Here is a 19,676-nt window from a genome sequence, read left to right as displayed (position 1 = left end):
GAATACAAGGAGTGAGCGAGAGACTTCGGGACCCCAAGAGGAGGACTAAAACAGTGGAAAACCGGCAAGTGGTCACGTGTGTTCAATCCATCTAAACCTGCCCGCAACTGTAAGTTCAGTAGCAGCGAGACTGCAAACCGGAAAGGCCATACCTGTGAACTGTTTTGGTGTCTTTGGATTTGGCACTCAGTTGAACTTCCTTGGGGAGAGCCTGAGCGGGAGTGTGGAGAAATTTGGCCGTTGTCCAGGACCCCATCTGAGCCGCTGAGCCAGACGGAGCTAATAGTGTTTGGCTGTGGGCCACAGGGAGCCATTGTGAGTGATCTGCCCTGGCAAGATCCGCCCTCAGGGTCGCAGAGCTAGAATTGGGTGGGAGCTGGTAACCTAGCGACTGAATAGCCTAAGGGTGAGGTCTGAGCCGCCTTGCAGCCCTAACCCTCATGGGCAGAGTGGGACGGGTTTTGGCACACTGGGTAAGTCGATAGCCACTTCAGCAGTGATTCCAGCGACAAGCACTTTCCTGGGAAAGCTTCTGCTCAACAAGTTTACAAGTTCAAAATGCCTTTTAAGTGGGCTGAAGAGACATTTAGGGTGTCTACCTGCTGGGGTTTTAGAAATCAGCAGCCTCCAGTTGTATCAGAACTATGATTAACATCTTATACCCCAGAAGACCACGTGTTGCCCAGACAATATTCAATAACATATACATACTGCTTTGTTTTTGGTTGTTTTTGTTTGTTTGTTTTTTGTTTGGTTGTTTTTTTGTTTATTTTGATGTTGTTGATGTTGTTTTGTTTTTTAATTTCAACCTTTTCCGTACAAATCTTTTTCTTTCTCAACTTTTCTAGTTTAATTATAATTTCCCATTGCTGCCTTTTTCAAAAACTAGAACTTCATTTTTGCTAGTGTTTCTACCGCTATTATTTGGTTTTTCACCCAATTTTATCCCGTAAAGTTTTCTGTTTGCTTGTTTTGGTTTGATTTATAGCATTTTTGTCTTTCCTCTGTACTTAGTGGAGGTGGACTACTGTGTTCGATCAGGTTAGCAAAGAGCTGCTGGCCTCAAGGGAACCACCCAAATGGGCACCCCCAGAAGGTGGGTCTTTTTTAAGGTTGTGTCAAAGTACCCTACTGTACACCTATATTGTTCTGTCTCCCTCTTTCTGTGCCTCTCTTCTTTTTTGTCAATATTTTTTTGCCCATCCCTTCTCCTTTCTCTATTTTTTTTTCTTTTCACTTGGTCCTCCTTTCTTTCATCCCTTTCTTGCTCTTCAACCTTCTCACCCTTCTGGTCCTGTACCAAATTGAACCCTTAGTCCACAGGCACGAGAACTTGAAGAGCAAGAGGAAGTGAAAGGAAAATTAGGGCAAGGAAACAGATAAAAGAAATCACTCATGAGGAAGAATCAGCAGAAAACTCCAGGCAACATGAAGAACCAGTCCAGAACAACCCCGCCAAGTGACCATGAGGTAGCTACTGCAGAGGATTCCACCTATAAGGAAATGTTAGGAAAGACAGAAAGGGAATTTAGAATACACATGATGAAAACAATGAAAGAAATGATGGAAACAATGAAGGAAACTGCTAATAAAGTGGAAAATAACCAAAAGGAAATCCAAAAACAATCAAATAACAGATGGACAATATGAAGAATATAAAAAGGATATAGCAGAGCTGAAGGAACTGCAACAGTCAATTAGGGAACTTAAAGATGGAATGGAAAGTATGAGCAACAGGTTAGACCATGCAGAACAAAGAATTTCAGAGGTAGAAGACAAAGTTCTTGAGATAACTCAGATAGTACAAAAGGCAGAAAAGAAGAGAGAGAAAGCAGAATGTTCACTATCAGAATTATGGGACTTTATGAAGTGCTCCAACATATGAGTTATAGGAATCCCAGAAGGGGAAGAAGAATGCCCCAGAGGAATGGAAGCCATATTAGAGAATATTATAAAAGAAAATTTCCCAAATATCACTAAAGATTCTGGCACACTGCTTCCAGAGGGATATCAGACCCCAGGTCGCCTCAACCGATAGAGGCCATCTAGAGCAAACCCACAGCCAATATCGTATTGAATGGAGTTAAATTGAAATCATTTCCACTTAGATCAGGAAGGAGGCAAGGTTGCCAATTGTCTCCATTGTTCTTTAATATTGTATGGAAGTTTTAGCCATTGCAATTACAGAAGAAAAGGCAATCAAAGGTATCCACATAGGGTCAGAAGAGATCAAACTTTCACTCTTCACAGATGATATGATCATGTATCTGGAAAACACCAGGGATTCTACTACAAAACTTTTAGAAGTGATCAAGGAATACAGCAATGTCTCAGGCTACAAAATCAACACCCATAAATCTGTAGCCTTTATATATACCAACAATAACCAAGCTGGAAAAACAGTCAAGGACTCTATTCCTTTCACAGTAGGGCCAAAGAAGTTGAAATATTTGGGAGTATACCTAACAAAAGACGTGAAAAATCTCTATAAAGAGAACCATGAAACTTTAATAAAAGAAATAGCTGAAGATGTTAACAAATGGAAAAACATACCATGCTCATGGCTGGGAAGAATCAACATTGTTAAAATGCCTATACTACCCAAAGCAATATATAATTTCAATGGAATTCCTATTAAAGCTCCATTGTCATATTTTAAAGATCTTGAAAAAATATACTTTGTTTTGTATGGAATCATAAAAAACCTTGAATAGCCAAAACATTACTCAGCAATAGAAACAAAGCAAGAGGAATCACGCTACCAGACCTGAGACTGTACTATAAATCAATAGTGATCAAAACAGCATGGTATTGGCACAAAAACAGACAAATAGATGTCTGGAACAGAATAGAGAACCAAGAGATGAATCCAGCTACTTACCATTATTTGAACTTTGATAAGCCAATTAAAAACATTCAGGGTGGAAAAGATTCCCTGTTTAACAAATGGTGCTAGGTGACCTGGCTGGCGACCTGTAAAAGACTGAAACTGGACCCAAACCTTTCACCATTAACTAAGATAGACTCTCACTGGATAAAAGATTTATTTATTTATTTATTTATTTTAGTCTTACATACTATATTTTATTTATTTTCAATATTGTGTGAACACTCCACAAATTATTTACCTGTGCTCCTGCTGATGGACACTTAAGCTGTTTCTAACTTTCTTCTAACAATACCATATGAATATTTCCTCCCCCACATGTAAACAAGTAGGACATATACTTAAAACTGATCACAAGAATGTCCATTTTCATCATTATTAGAAATCGACAAAGTGTTTTCTGTTGTAGTTGTAGCAGTTTATATTTCCTAGACCGTGGATTAAAAATTCTTTCTCAATCAACATCCTTGACATGTTTATTGTATGTCTTTGAAAAGTTCACCAAGCTGAAGGTAAGCCAGGGTTTCTTTTTGTGCATATAATGATTTTCCAAAGAGTGGATTGTGTTGTGTGAGGATCTTCAAGTGATGGTAATTTTGGAAAATTTATAATTCACCACACTTATTCTCTAACCATGAGGGATCAATTATGTCTTTGACACAACTAAAAAGATTAATCCCTAGAGGAACCAAACAGCATGAGAGAACATTTCTAACATCTTTTCAACTCTGTCTCTATCCTCAAGTTCCTAACCTTGACCTTGCAAGGAGTGGGAAGAGGTGGGTTTTCTGGTCTCTCCAGAGCATCTGTCTTTGAAAGACTGCAAGACTAGATATAAACAAAATTTTTGAAAATTGCTGCACCTGTGGAAACTTTAAATGTTAGTGTGGTTTTATTTTATTTTATTAATTTATTTTTTTCATGCACATGACATTTTATTTTATTTATTTATTTATTTATTTATTTGTTTTTTGTTTTTGTTTTTGTTTATGTATTGATTGATTTTTTTATTAAATCATAGATGTGTACATTAGTACGATCATGGGGCACCATACACTTTGTTCATAGACTGTTTGACACATTTTCATCACACTAGTTAACATAGCTTTCATAGCATTTTCTTAGTTATTTTGCTAAGACCTTTATATTCCACATTTACTAGGATTCACATATACCCTTGTAAGATGCACCGCAGGTGTAGTCCCATTAATCCCCCTCCCTCCACCTACCACTCACCTCCCTCCCCTCCCTTTCCCCTTCGCCCCTTCCCCCTATTCTTAGGTTGTAACAGGGTTATAGCTTTCATATGAAGGGCCTACATTAGTTTCATAATAAGGGTGAGTACATTGGGTACTTTTTCTTCCATTCTTGAGACACTTTACTAAGAAGAATATGTTCCAGCTACATCCATGTAAACATGAAAGAGGTAAAGTCTCCATCTTTCTTTAAGGCTGCGTAATATTCCATGGTGTACCTATACCACAATTTATTAATCCATTCGTGGATCGATGGGCACTTGGGCTTTTTCCATGACTTAGCAATTATGAATAGGGCTGCAATAAATATTCTGATGCAAATATCTTTGCTATGATGTGATTTTTGGTCTTCTGGGTACATGCCCAGTAGAGGGATTACAGGATTGAATGGCAGATATATTCTTAGATCTCTAAGTGTTCTCCATATCTCTTTCCAAAAGGAATGTATTAGTTTGCATTCCCACCAGCAGTGCAGAAGTGTTCCCTTTTCTCCACATCCGCGCCAGTATCTCTGGTCTTTGGATTTTGTGATATAGGCTAGTCTCACTGGAGTCAGATGATATCTCAAAGTAGTTTTGATTTGCATTTCTCTGATGATTAAAGATGATGAGCATTTTTTCATATGTCTGAAGGCCACGTGCCTGTTTTCTTCAAAGAAGTTTCTCTTCAAGTCCCTTGCCCAGCCTGCGATGGGATCCCTTGTTCTTTTCTTGCTAATGCGTTTGAGTTCTCTGTGGATTCTGGTTATTAAACCTTTGTCGGAGACATAACCTGCAAATATCTTCTCCCATTCTGAGGGCTGTTTGCTTGCTTTACTTTCTGTGTTCTTGGTGGTGCAGAAGATTTTTAGTTTGATCAAGTCCCAGTAGTGTATTTTTGAAGCAGCTTCAATTGCCCGGGGGGTCCTTCTCATAAAAAACTCGCCCAACCAAATTTCTTCAAGGGTTTTCCCTGCACTCTCTTCTAGTATTTTTATAGTTTCATGTCTTAAGTTTAAATCTTTAATCCAGTGAGAGTCTATCTTGGTTAATGGTGAGAGGTGTGGGTCCAGTTTCAGTCTTCTACAGGTTGCCAGCCAGTTCACCCAGCACCATTTGTTAAATAGGAAATCTTTTCCCCACTGAATGTTTTTAATTGGCTTGTCAAAGATTAAATAACAGTAACTAGCTGGATTCATCTCTTGGTTCTCTATTCTGTTCCAGACATCTACTTCTCTGTTTTTGTGCCAGTTCCATGCTGTTTTGATCACTATCGATTTGTAGTATAGTCTGAGGTCTGGTTGCGTGATTCCTCCTGCTTTGTTTTTATTTTTGAGTAATGTCTTGGCTATTCAAAGTTTTTTCTGATTTCATAAAAAACGAAGTATTATTTTTCAAGATCTTTAAAGTATAACAGTGGAGCTTTAATGGGGATTGTGCTGAAATTATATATTGCATTGGGTATAATGGACATTTTAACAATGTTGATTCTTCCCAACCATGAGCATGGTATATTTTTCCATTTGTTAACATTCTCAGCTATCTCTTTTCTTAGAGTTTCATAGTTTTCTTTATATAGATCTTTCCTGTCCTTCGTTAGATAAACTCCCAAGTATTTCATCTTCTTTGGCACTACTGTGAATGGGATAGAGTCCTTAATTGTTTTTTTCAACTTGACTATTGTTGGTATATATAAAGGCTACCGATTTATGAATGTTGATTTTGTAACCTGAGACACTGCTGTATTCCTTGATCACTTCTAAGAGTTTTGTAGTAGAGTCCTAGTATTTTCCAGATATACAATCATATCATCTGTGAAGAACAAAAGTTTGTTCTCCTCTGACCCCATGTGGATACCCTTGATCGCCTTTTCTTCCCTAATTGCCATGGCTAAAACTTCCATTACAATGTTAAAGAGCAATGGAGACAATGGGCAGCCTTGTCTGGTTCCTGATCTGAGTGGAAATGATTACAATTTAACTCCATTCAGTATGATATTGGCTGTGGGTTTGCTGTAGATGGTCTCTATCAGTTTAAGAAATGTCCCTTCTATACCAATTTTCTTAAGTGTTCTGATCATGAAGGGATGTTGGAAGTTATCAAAATCTTTTCTGCATTGATTGAGACAATCATATGGTCTTTGTTTTTTAATTTGTTTATGTGCTGAATTACATTTATAGATTTACGTATATTGAACCAGCCTTGAGACCCTGGGATAAAACCGACTGGGTCATGATATATCATTTGTTTGATATGCTGCTGGATTCTGTTTGTTAGAATCTTGCTGAATATTTTTGCACCTATATTCATTAGTGAAATTGGTCTATAATTTTCTTTTCTTGTTGGTTCTTTTCCTGGTTTGGGGATCAGGGTGATGTTTGCTTCATAGAATGTGTTGGGTAGTCTTCCTTCTTTTTCTACCTTTTGGAACAGGTTGAGTAATATTGGTACTAATTCCTCTTTAAAGGTTTGGTAGAATTCTGATGTAAAACCATCTGGTCCCGGGCTTTTCTTTTTGGGGAGATTTTGTGTGGTTTATATTATTTCTGAACTTGATATGGGTGTGTTCAACATTTCCACTTGCTTTTGGTTAAGTCTTGAAATGTGACGTGCTTCCAAGTAACGTTCAATTGCCTTTAGATTTTCGTATTTCTGAGAGTAAAGTTTCTGGTAATATTCATTAAGGATTTTTTGGATTTCTGAGGAGTCTTTTGTTACTTCGTCTTTGTTATTTCTGATTGATGATATTAGAGATTTTACTCTTTTTTTCCTGATTAGGTTGGCCATAGGTTTATCTATTTTGTTGACGTTTTCAAAAAACCAGGTTTTTGATTTATTGATCTGTTGTATTATTCTTTTTCTTTCAATTTCATTTAGTTCTGCTTTGATTTTTGTTATTTCTTTTCTTCTACTGGGTTTGGGGTTGGAGTTTTCTTCCTTTCCCAGTTGCTTGAGATGTCCCATTAAGTTGCTTACTTCCTCTCTTTCTGTTCTCCTGAGGAAGTTTGCAGTGCTATAAATTTCCCTCTTAGAACTGCCTTTGCGGTGTCCCAGAGGTTCTGATAGTTTGTGTCTTCATTGTCGTTTTGTTCCAAATATTTGGCAATTCCTTTCTTGATCTCATCTCTGACCAAGCTATCATTCAACATAAGGTTGTTTAACTTCCATGTTTTTGTATGAGTATGAAGATTCCTGTTGTTACTCATCTCAAGTTTTATTCCATGATGGTCTGAGAAGATGCATCGAATAATTTCTATTCCTTTAAATTTACTGAGGTTAGACTTGTGGCCTAAGATGTGATCGATTCTGGAGTAAGTTCCATGGGCTGATGAGAAGTATGTGTATTCAGTTTTGTTGGGATTAAATGTTCTGTAGATGTCTGCTAAATCTAAATGCTGGATGGTTAGATTTAAATCTAGAATTTCTTTGCTCAGTTTTTTGTTGGAGGATTGATCCATCACTTCCAAAGGAGTGGTAAAATCTCTGACTATTATAGAGTTGTAGGAAATCAAGTTGCTCATGTCTGTTAGAGTTTCCCTTATAAATTGAGGTGCATTCTGTTTGGGTGCATAGATATTAATAATTGAGATCTAATCATATTGAGTATTACCCTTAACAAATATGAAGTGACCATTTTTGTCCTTTCTTACTTTTGTTGGTTTAAAGCCTATTGTATCCACAAATAAAATTGAAACTCCTGCTTTTTTCTGGTTACCATTTGCCTGAAATATGGATGACCATCCTTTCACCCTGAGTCTGTATTTGTCTTTTAAGTTAAGATGTGACTCTTGTATGCAACAAATGTCTGGCCTGAGTTTTTGTATCCAGCAGCTAACCTATGTCTCTTTAGAGGGCAGTTTAAGCCATTCACATTCATGGAGAGTATTGATAATTTTGTTGAAATTTGGGGTATTGAGTTTTTCGAAAGTCCAGTGGGCATTTTTAATCCTTTCACCAGTGTGGAAATTGGAGTTTGATCCGAAGTTTCTCAGTGAGTTTACTTTTGTGGTAGAGGATTGGGTTGGTCATTATGGAGGATAGAGAATATCCTGAAGAGCTGGTTTGGTTATGGCAAATTTTTCAACATATGAATGTCATTAAAGTATTTAATTTCTCCAGCATAAATGAAACTCAGTTTAGCTGGATCCAAGATCCGGGGTTGAAAGTTATTTTGCTTTAGGAGATTAAAAGTCGGTGAGCACCCTCTTTTTGCTTGAAAAATTTTGGCAGAGAGATCTGAAGTCATTCTAATATTCTTCCCTTTGAAGATAATGATTTTCTTTCTCCTGGCAGCTTTGAGGATTTTCTCCTTCATATTAACCTTAGTGAAGTTAATTATGATATGCCTGGGGGATGTCTTATTGGGGTTGAGTCGTGCTGGGTTCTGAAGCCATCTGCTATCTTAATGTCAGGTTCTCTAGGCATGTCTGGAAAATTCTCTTTCCTAATTTCATGCAGAAGGGCCTCTGCACCCAGTGAGGCCACTTCATCTGTTTCAGAAATTCCTATGAGTCGGATATTTGCCTTCTTCGAGTTATCCCAGAGCTCTCTGACAGACTGATCCATTTTTGCTCTCCATTTCTCTTCTTATTTGACAGTTTGGAAGGCTTTATCTTCAATGTCGGAGATCCTTTCTTCTGCTTGGTCCATTCTGTTCCTAAGGGATTCTACTGTACTTTTCATATCTTTTAAGGGCTGCGAATTCTTGCTTCAGTGTGTCTAAGTCTTTTGTGGTTTTGTGTCTAAGTTCATTAAATTCTTGAGACAACTTTTGAATTTCTTCACGAATTCCTAATTCCATTTTGTTAATCTTTTTTGCCATCCAAATTCTGAATTTGATTTCTGACATCTCAGCCAGTTGTTTGTGAATGGGATCTTCATTTACATCTGCTGTATCTTTCCTTACGGAGGTTGATATATTCTGGTTATTCATGTTACCAGAGTTTTCCCGCTATTCCGCCCCGTGATTGTTTTACTCCCTTTGATTTCTCCCCTGGTGTTTTGTCAAGGACCCGTACAGTGCTGTGGCCTGAGAAACTGGGGCTCTGTTTGGTGTAGAGGGGCTAAGTGGTTCTGTCTTGTTTTCAGCTGGTTTCTATTTGACCCTAGTTAAACAGTTACTCTGGGTTGAAGTCTCAGCTGTGGAGAAATACCAGCAATTATGTCACCCCACCCATCACAGGCAACAAATGGAAAAGGAAAATCAAACCTTCCTACAACCACACACCCAGGGCACCAGCTGAATAGTCCCCAGGTGAGTGGCTCAGTTCAAAAGGTCCACATCTATTGTCTCAGTCGGCAGCTGCCTTGGGTGGGAGAGTTAAGAGGTCCCTGGGAACTGGATCACAGGGGTCTGGTGACTGCTCTAATATGGCTTGCTCCAGTGCTGCATGGAGTCAGGAAGAGCCACCCAGTAAATAGATCAGTCTGGGAAGATTGATGCCTCTTTCCCCACCTTGCCGCTCTGTCACACCCAGTCGCTGCTAGCCCCACAGGGCTGTGACCCAGTCAATTGTCTGCAGTAAGCAGAAACTCCAGGGGTTTGCACCTGCCTAAGTCACAGGGTAGTCTGTGTCTACTCAACTAGGCTGCTATTCTCTGTCTTTATCTAGCAGGGGGTGGTGTGGCCTGTCAACCTCGGGCACTTGATGGAGGCTGGAGGTGTTCACCCATTTCCAGCCCCACCCTTAGTTTATGTTACTGGTTGAATGGAACACACCTGTGGGAGTTTGTTTCTGACCCTGCTAGATTCTTCTGCAGAGGAGAGGCTGATTTGAGTTCCCAGAACCTGTGTCAGGCCCTGTCTTTAGTCCTGCAGGTTTGTATTCGCAGCATGATCAGTTGTCAGCTGTAGCCTCTTGGCCTCCTTTGTCTATAGGCTGGTGATCCCTAAGGGCCAGGTGCATCTTAGGCTCAGTAGAGTGGTCCTCTGGATCAGCCCCACCCTGGCATTTTCCTGGCTCTGCTGGTATGTTTTCTAGTCCCCGTGTTCCACCCAGGTCAGCGCTGCCTCAGGCAAACCCTTTACTCATGGGGCCTGTGTTTCAGTCCCAGGTCTGTTCCATGGTGGTTGCCATCTGAGATAATGCTCGGCGTCATCTGTTTGCCCAGGAAGACAGGAGGAGAGGCTATGGGATATCTGGGGTTGGGCCTTGTTATTGCTGAAGACGGTTGTTGCTCTGCACCTCGGGGCACCACCGCTCCAGTGTAATTCCCTCTTAGCCGACCATCGTTCTCTCACTCCTTTGCTACAGAGTCCACACTGGGCAGCTGCAGTCCAGGTCCTGTCTACACTTCTCGAGAGTTCACCCAAGAATCTGGACTCCTTGGGGGGCAGGTCTCCAGATCACGGAGTGAGAGTGAAGGGGAGTGTTAGGAGCTCAGAGTTGCAGGTCATAACACTAAGCTCATTGAGACCAAATGAACAAATTAACGGATACAAAGGTTACCAGGCACATGGGCCCATAGATACAGAGACAGACGGAAACACATAGACATACAGGTAACAGCCACGACAACAGCAATATAAGTACAACTGCAATAAAAATAGTGATAATCATAAAATAATTGAAAGAAAGGGAAAAAAAGAGAGAAAAATGTGGTGTTAGTAGGAATGTTAAGTGAGAAGAAAGAAATTAAAATTAGAAGACATAGAAATAAAAAATATATCTATATAAAAAGTAATAAAAAATTATCGAAATCTCCTGTAAGAAAATGGTGAGGAAAAAACAGACAAAAACAAAACAAACAAACAAAAAAAAACCCCATGAAAACCAAACCAAACCAAAGAAAACAAAAACAAAAAGGCAGTAACTACAAAAATATTCTTGGGTGTAGAAATATACCTATATATATATCTATATGTCTGCTGTAGGGACCAACTTTCTTAGGAATATATTCATACTGCAATATACTTTCTGGACACCAGGTGGCGCTGTGAGTGGTTCCGAGACACATACCTGATTTACAGTTTATACCGTTACCATGGTAACCACCTTCCATGGCCAATCACCATTTTGTAATTTCTGTAAAAGTTTGTTACCTAAGAATTGTGTAACCTTGGCTGTTCTTTTCCAGACAGAACTTACAACTGACCTTCCCACTCAGTGCAGGTGTCCACGCTTCTTAAGTCTTTCCACTCTGTTCCCAGGTTCTCCTGCAAACTGGCGACTGCAATCGGCTATGGGGGAGCGGTGCTGAGTTCGCTCTGTCGTTGGCAGGCTTGCGGTTTTATCTCCTATAGCTGGCTCCTGCGGCCCTAGCAGCCAAAGCCGGGTCTGCGGCTTCAAGCCAGTTCCCGTGGTTGGAGCGTTTGGGGGACTTATTCTGAGTTTTATGGTTCAGAGTTTCCCTTTTGGATCGGTGCCCGCCAGTTCGCTGCATAGCCTGAACCGCCAGCCTCCTCCAACACCTGGGGGAAAGGTGCCCACCCTTTTGGGTAGTTCAAAATGTCTGTTTCCCGGGCAGGATCCCTTCCCTTCAATTGTCCAACAGTTTGCCCAGCTCCCCGTGGTTTTGAGTGGCTCTCCTTTCGGATGCCTCCCTCAGTTCTGGATTAATTATTTGTCAATTGGGTTTTGTCAGCATTTACAAGCTGCTGACCTCCGTAGGGGAGGGGCCTGCTGGCCGGTGGCCGAGCAGGGAAGAATCTCTACAACAGAGTCTGTGATTTTAAATTACCCCTCATATATAGCAAACCGCCAGTTTGCTAGGCGTCTCCAACTGTCTGTCCACTCCAATAATCCACACACAGGGAAGGTCCAGACCACCTTTCCTCTCACCTGATGGCTTGGGAGAGGTGGGCTACACGTCCGTCCTGTCCACCAGCATGGATAAAAGATTTAAACTTAAGACATGAAACTATAAAAATACTTGAAGAAAGTGCAGGAAAAACTCTTGAAGAAATCGGCGTGGGTGAATATTTTATGAGGAGAACTCCCCAGGCAATTGAAGCAGTATCAAAAATAAATTACTAGGACCTGATCAAACTAAAAAGCTTTTGCACAGCCAAGAACATAGTAAGTAAATCAGGCAGACAGCCCTCAGAATGGGAGAAAATATTTGCAGGTGATACCTCTGATAAAGGTTTAATAACCAGAATCCACAGAGAACTCAAACGTATTAGCAAGAAAAGAACAAGTGATCCCATCTCAGGGTGGGCAAAGGACTTGAAGAGAAACTTCTCTAAAGAAGACAGATGCACGATCTACAGACACATGAAAAACAGCTCATCATCCTTAATCATCAGAGAAATGCAAATCAAAACTACTTTGAGATATCACCTAACCCCAGTAACAGTAGCCCACATAACAATGTGGAGAAAAGGGCACACTTCTACACTGCTGGTGAGAATGCTCACTAATACGTTCCTTCTGGAAGTATGTTTGGAGAATACTTAGAGACCTAAAAATAGACCTGTCATTCTATCCTATAATTTCTTTACTAGGTTTATAACCAGAAGAGCAAAAATCACAATATAAAAAAGACATCTGTACCAGAATGTTTATTGCAGCCCAATTCATAATTGCTAAGTCATGGAAGAAGCCCAAGTGCCCATCAACCCACGAATGGACTAGCAAATTGTGGCATGTATACCATGGAATACTATGCAGCCTTAAAGAAAGATGTAAACTTTACCTCTTTCATGTTTACATGGATGGAGCTGGAACATATTCTTCTTAGCAAATTATCTCAGGAATGGAAGAAAAAGTATGCAATTTACTCAGCCCTACTATGAAGCTAATTTATAGCTTTCACAGGAAGGCTATAACCCAACTATAGCACAAGAATATGGGGAAAGGGCCAAGGGAGGGGAAGGGAGGGATGAGGTTATGATGGAGGGAGGGTAATGGGTGGGGGCATACCTAGGGTGTGTCTTAGAATGGGTACAGGTGAAACTTACTAAATGCAGAATATAAATGTCTACATATAATAACTTTGAAAATGCCATGAAGGCTATGTTGAACAGTTTGATGAGAATATTTCAGATTGTATATGAAACCAGCACATTGTATGCCTTGATTACCCTAAAGTACACAGCTATGATTTAACAAAAATAATAATAATAATAAAAATTAAAAAAAAGAAATAATAGTGTAGGGGAAGACAAGTATAGTTTATTCCTCACACATCATAAGGGTGACAGCTGACACTCTTATAATAAAAGAGAAAAGTGTAACAAGAAAAAAGTGTAGCAAATGTATTTAATCAAAGTTTGACATGACATAATGGCCTTGGGAAATGAAAACCCAAAGACCAAAATTATTCTTGTGCTTAGGTCAGATGAAGATTGGCGGCTGTGTAGAATTATGACTGGACAAAAGAATGTGCTGTGTAGAATTATGATCAGACCAAAGCATGTGATGTGTAGAATTATGATTGGACAAAAAGTGTGTGCTGTGTAGAATTACGATTGGACAAAAAGCATGTGCTGTGTAGAATTACGATTGGACAGAGGTGTGTACTGTGCCCAATTACGATCAAACAAAGCATGTGATCTGCTGGTGACTGGCTAAGGGAGGCCCAGCAAGGCCTGCCTGTCTGGATTCTTCTCTGCCTGTCTGTGCAGCTCTCTTTCTTCTTCTTGAGTTTGGGGCTGGACTCCTCCAGAATGAATGTCTTTAATGGAAGAAAGTAAGAGGTCAGGAGAAGGGGAGAGAGAAACTTTGCTTCCGCAGCTGCTCCCAACACCTTCCAGTACTCTAGTTCAAAGTACTCAGTATGCCAAAGTGTCATACTTTGAGGCACCATTTTTCTGAACCCTCAGGTGAGAAAAGCAAAAATGGCTCACAGTCTACCAACCAGATGTTGAAGGTGTGTGCACGTATACTCAAGTTGAGGAAATTTGAACGGTAGAAATGGTTCAAACATGAAAGCAAAAGCTTCTCTTCATCACTTCATTCTACTTGTCCCCGATAGAATTTCTTGTCATTTTTAATAGGATGAAACAGTTTAAATTGGGACAGTCTGGCATAATCTGTGAGCCACAGTTCTGTCAAAATTCACAAGTGCAGCCATGTGCATCACTCTGCCACAATGACCAGGGCACAGTCTCTGCACCCAGGGACTTTCATAGCTTCAGGATAATTCTTATTCTAAAAGTAAACCAAATACTATGACATTCCCATAAAATGAACTGAGCTTTAACTCTGTTAGCGCCCACTCTAAAGACCATGAAGTCTCACCTGTGGATCTTCAAACTGGTGCTACCACCTTTTTCCCCACGCCCTACCACACACACATGCACCTCCGCAGTTGTCCCAGGAGGAAGCTCTACTTCCCCCAACTCTCTGTATAATGACTTAACTGTAGCCATTTTCACTTTCCTTAGTGACATCAAGGAGGCTGGGAAAATGAAAGCAGCTCCTCCTAATCAGAGGGCCTTGTGAAGTTACCTGGACCCCTTATATTATAGATGAGGCCCTGAGAAGTTACATGACTATCTCCTTAGTTGCTCAGCTAGTTACTGTTGAAACCTGGCCATAAACCTACCTATGAATACAGATCCAGTATTCTTTCTATCAGATCATGCTAGAAAAAACAAAAATCTGGCTGTTTTTGTCACTGCAGCATGCCCACGCTTCCTGGAAACAGCACAGACTGACAGCTACATTACTTTTCTAATAGCTAATGCAATTTCTCATGAAAGCATATTCCTCTCTCTAAAAGTAAATTAAATGGCATAATCTTTCAATAAACTGGATTTAGTAACGTATTCTCTATGATAAACAACATGCAAATGGGAATTACCTCTGCAATGTGACATTGAAGTTTACTTTTGATGTGTTATCTGTTGATGCCACTTGACTATAAAATGTAGGACCATTTAGTAAGCAAATAAACCACTCAGTTAGGAGGTAACATAATACACAGCAATTTTATGAATCTTTTTTAATCTTGCCTTTTCACTGGCTTTGAAGAATTAAAGAGGATGTTGAAAATGCATTAGGTAAATTCTGATATTAACAATGCCATTTAAATTGTTGCCATGATTTTTAAAAACACAAAGAATAAAAAGGTACCTTGGGACTTTGAATTAAAAAATCTAAGAGAGAGATTTTCCAACAAGCCTCCCTGGAGCATAAACATGTCTCGGATTGGGTAGGATAGGGTGTCCTGGTCAGCCCTGCCCAGCCTGTGCAGTTCCATTGTAGTGTCTGCATTTGGTGTTTGAATTCTATGGATGATTTTATATGAAGAAAGGGCTCTGAGGCAGGCAGGAATGATGGATGGAAGGATGGAAGGGAGATAGGAAAGAAGAAAGGAAAAGACTGAAAAGCCATGTCTTTATCTTTGCCTATCTTAGGTAGAAAAGCATGCTATCTGTCGAAACTCAGCCAATTCCCCTCCTTATCTAATTGTAGTAGCATAAAAATTTTCAAACACGTTTGGACAAGCACTACTAGATATCAAAAATCAGGTGACCAAGATTAAAATAATGTATAACTGATAAAGGTGTAGGTAGGTACAGATCACTGGCGTAGAATATGAATCTATAAAATGAATAAAAATACATGAGTGTTCAGTATTAAAAGAGGATTTTCTTTGTATCTGCTGAAATATAGAAAAAATAAATAAAAGGGGTTTTCTTGATGTTGGAAATAATTAACTAAATCATGGGATGGGGAAAACACAGACCCCTGTCAATATTGTATTAGTCAGAGTTCTCCAAAGAAATAGAGTAAGAAATAGGACTGGGAGAGATTTATTATAAGGATTGGCTCACACAATTACGGAGGCTGAGTCCCAAGATCTGCAGTTTGCAAGCTAAAGATGTGGGCGTGCCAACAGGGCAGTTCCAGTCCAAAGGCCAGATGACTGGAAAGCCAGGAAGAGCTGATGTTTCAACTGTGCCGCACCCTCGGCATCAAGCCGCAGCGAGGTGGCGCTGTCCGCGTTGTAAGACGCATGGGTAGGTGGTCTGTGCTCCCCGGAGCGAAGCCCCCAGCACCCCTAGTATGCACAGCAGCGCATAAGTTGCCTAGCATGCTGTTTGTTGAACGTAATTACTTAAGGTGCGGCATAAGCCTGAGGAATGCCTGTGAATGAAACCTGTCTGTTCAGTTGAATGCCTGATTGTCTTGAGAAACTAAGAATAAACATAATGACTTACTGATCCATAATTAAACATAGCAAAGAATGCCTGTGAAGACTCAATGTCTCCAGGGGGAACGATGTAAGAGCACGTTCCTATCATAAATGTCAGTGAATTGAGACAGTGCATTGAGACAATGCAGGAACAGCAAACAAGATGTTCCATCTAGATATGTGCTTACACCACCTACACCCACCCACGACTTAAAACTTTCCACATACCTTTACATTTCCTAACACTATAATCACTTACATGATTATCACACATATAAGTATAGTAGTCATAATAAAAATGAGTAATTTGTAAATTACTACTAATTCTAATAGTAATAAGACAAAACTAATGAAGAAGCCTTACAGTTTAAAACTTGAAAACATTCAGATAAGGGGAAGTGAAAGACACGACTGATAACCAATAACCTTTATTCCCCCTTGCGGGCAGAACCCCTTGCGGGCAAAACCCCTTGCGGGCAGGACATTGTGCAAGTGGGATGGTTGAATACTCACATCTACAAGGTTAGATAATAACTTGTAAGGCTCAGCAAGTTGTAAAAATACCTTTTGTAATTTGTAATGCTTTGTCAAAAATGTATAAATACCAACTCAAAATTCAGTAAAGTACAGCTGCTTTCTTCATCACTTGTGGTGTGGCAGTCTGTCATTTATCCTGCGTCGACCTCTCAACCAACCTGTACCGTTCGCCCTGAGCACCCTCGGACTGAGGCCCATCGACCGGCGGTCCGCGGCACAACTGGAGTCAACATACAGTACAAAACCAATGTCCCCACTCTAAGGGAATCAGACAGGAGGAAATTTCTCTTGTTCAAGGGAGGATCAACCTTTTTGTTCCATCCTGGCCTTCAACTGATGGGATGAGGCCCACTGACATTAAGAAGGCCAACCTACTTTACTCAGTTTATAGATTCAAATGTTAATCTGTGGCCCAGTCAAGCTAACACATAAAATTACCTATCATGATTGTCAACATTAATTCTAGGTCAATTAAAAATTTGAATTTAAGAAGAAAACTAAAATGCAGAAAAACTAACACTAATGGATTTCTCTGTCTTGGTATGAGCAAGGCCTTTTAAGTTTAGATAAAAACAAAATCCTATAATGATAATATTAAGAGATTTTGTTACATAAAGTTGAACTCCAGGAATAATTTACACCTTTTAATTTGCTTTATTGGTATTCAAACTTTTTAGAGCCCAGGAATTCTGAAGAAGCAAGAATTACATTTAGCTTCTGGAAACCATTTTCTCAGCTCTCTTGAAAAGCTTTTCTCTGCTTTTAAGGTGAACAATCAACCCTTTACCTAAGTTTATGCAAACAAAAGAACATGGAATTTTCTAGAACTTGTCCTAACCTAAGTTTGTTTGTGATTTCTTTCATTTTCATGTTCCCTGCAACATATGGTATGTAATTGTTTCCTAGTCAGCATCTAAAGTTTAAGGTCATCCTAAGTCTACAAATTCTCACTGGGAAGTTAACCTATAAACAAGGTGTTACTCAGCATGCAAATTGAGTTGTAAATTTGTGGGCAGGCTTAATGGCAGGCCTGCCTTGACTACTCACTGCTCATACCAAGACATAATTTGTTTGATATCTCAACTGTAGTGACCATTTTTGTAAGCAAATTATTGGGATTTTGGACTTAATCCATAGAGATTTATTTTTTACTGAGGGTTTACATACAGTTATATAATTTGCAATGTACTTTAATGGCCAATCTTGCAGTCACGCAAATTAAAATGCCATAAACATTTGCAACAATGACATCTAAACTTGAGTGGAATTGCTCTTTGTTTTAGACATTATTGTTCCATGAGAAAAGAAAATAATTTTTCTCTTCCTTTTTTCTCTTTTCACTCTTTTGGTATTTGATCAAATAGTATTATTTCATAGTAGGGCTGATACGGACAGCTGTGCAGATGGGGGCATGAGTCACACAAATGTGATATAAATGGTATAAGGTAGCAGTCAGCTTAAAGAAGTCACAAAGCAGCATGAAGAGCAATAGCTAAAGTTTATTTGGCACCTCCGTGAAGGCGGGCTGAGGTTCAACAGGCATCAGCCCTGAAAAACAACAGTGTTGGTCTTTGAGAGATTTTAAGGTAGGGTAGATGTTCCTTTGCTGTGCCAGTGACTGTTCCAGGTACAGGTTCCACCTGGTTTCCTGCTGCGAGCATTCTGTTCATTGTAAGGTTTTTCCCCTACCTTGGAGCCTTTGTGTTCACTAGTTTCTTATTTCTTCTGGCTGGGCCCCAGAAGGGGAGCACTTCAGCAGAGGTCCCCGCACAGCCAAGATGAGTGTGTGATGTCAAAATGTAGCAGCCTGTGCTTGCTCCATTTTTGGAGTGCCTCCAACTGACCTATCAAATTTCTGCCCTCATAAATGATTATGGCAACCCTCTTCCTAAAGGGTAAATTGTGGATGTGATAGTTGTAACCGAAATCTCCCTTCGGTGCCCATTTACAGGAGTGTGGGAGAGTATTTGGGAGTGTGCTGGAGCCCAATCAAATTTGCTTGTGAGAGCAGAACATGCACACCTCTTCTCAGCTTCATGTTCCATGACATCATGTCAGTAACTTCAGATAGGCCAGGGAGGAAGTGTTTACCATGGACATTTGCAAATGCTACAAATTGAGGCTTTTAAAAGTTTTTCTCCCAGATTGCTGTTTATTAAACATTTACCAACATGCCATTGGGCTCTGTGAAATTGAGGCCTCAACAATCAGGCTTTCTGGGTTATATTGGGAAATTTCAGCTAAAGATGTGAGATTTCACCCTTGGGTTGGATAAGATTTTAATATTCTTCCCAGTCGTCTTCCTTACAGACAGACTGACCCACCAAAAGAAGGTTGTAAAGGAGCCACACACATGCCTGTGCTCAATTAAGAGTGGACAACAAGGAAGCACAAAACACCTGAAGCAGTTCAAAGCCTTCATGAGTAGGACAGCTGCAACCTTGGAGGGGAAGGGAAAATAAAAGTGCATAATCTTTTCAGTCCCTGGCAGAGACACATCTCAGCTCTTTTATTAAAAAAAAAAAAAAATTCTCTGAATTTGCAAACTCCTGTCAGTGAAATTTCAGATTTTTAATTTTCACAGTAATAATATATGCAGACTTTATCTGCCCTTTATTTTCCAGTATCACATGCCAGCACTCCCTCTAATCTTTTGGGCTTTCTCCTCCTAGAGGTACTGATGGATCAAGAAGTCAAAAAGAGCTATGAGATGTAAGTAGAGAGTCTCAGAAGTTACAAAGTTTCAAAAAATAAAACATTTTCCAATTTATAATAATAACTATTAACACATTAAATTGTCTCTACTATACTTTTAAATACCTTAACATGAATTATGTGATATATATGATCTCTGTTTAAATTAATTTTAATTCTCATCTGGGAATGATTAGTTAATATCTGAAATAACCTAATCAGAAGTCCATACTCCAG

This window comes from Nycticebus coucang, chromosome 6, assembly GCF_027406575.1.
Source record: "Nycticebus coucang isolate mNycCou1 chromosome 6, mNycCou1.pri, whole genome shotgun sequence".
Taxonomy (NCBI): Eukaryota; Metazoa; Chordata; class Mammalia; order Primates; family Lorisidae; genus Nycticebus; species Nycticebus coucang.
This window is presented reverse-complemented; position numbering follows the sequence as displayed.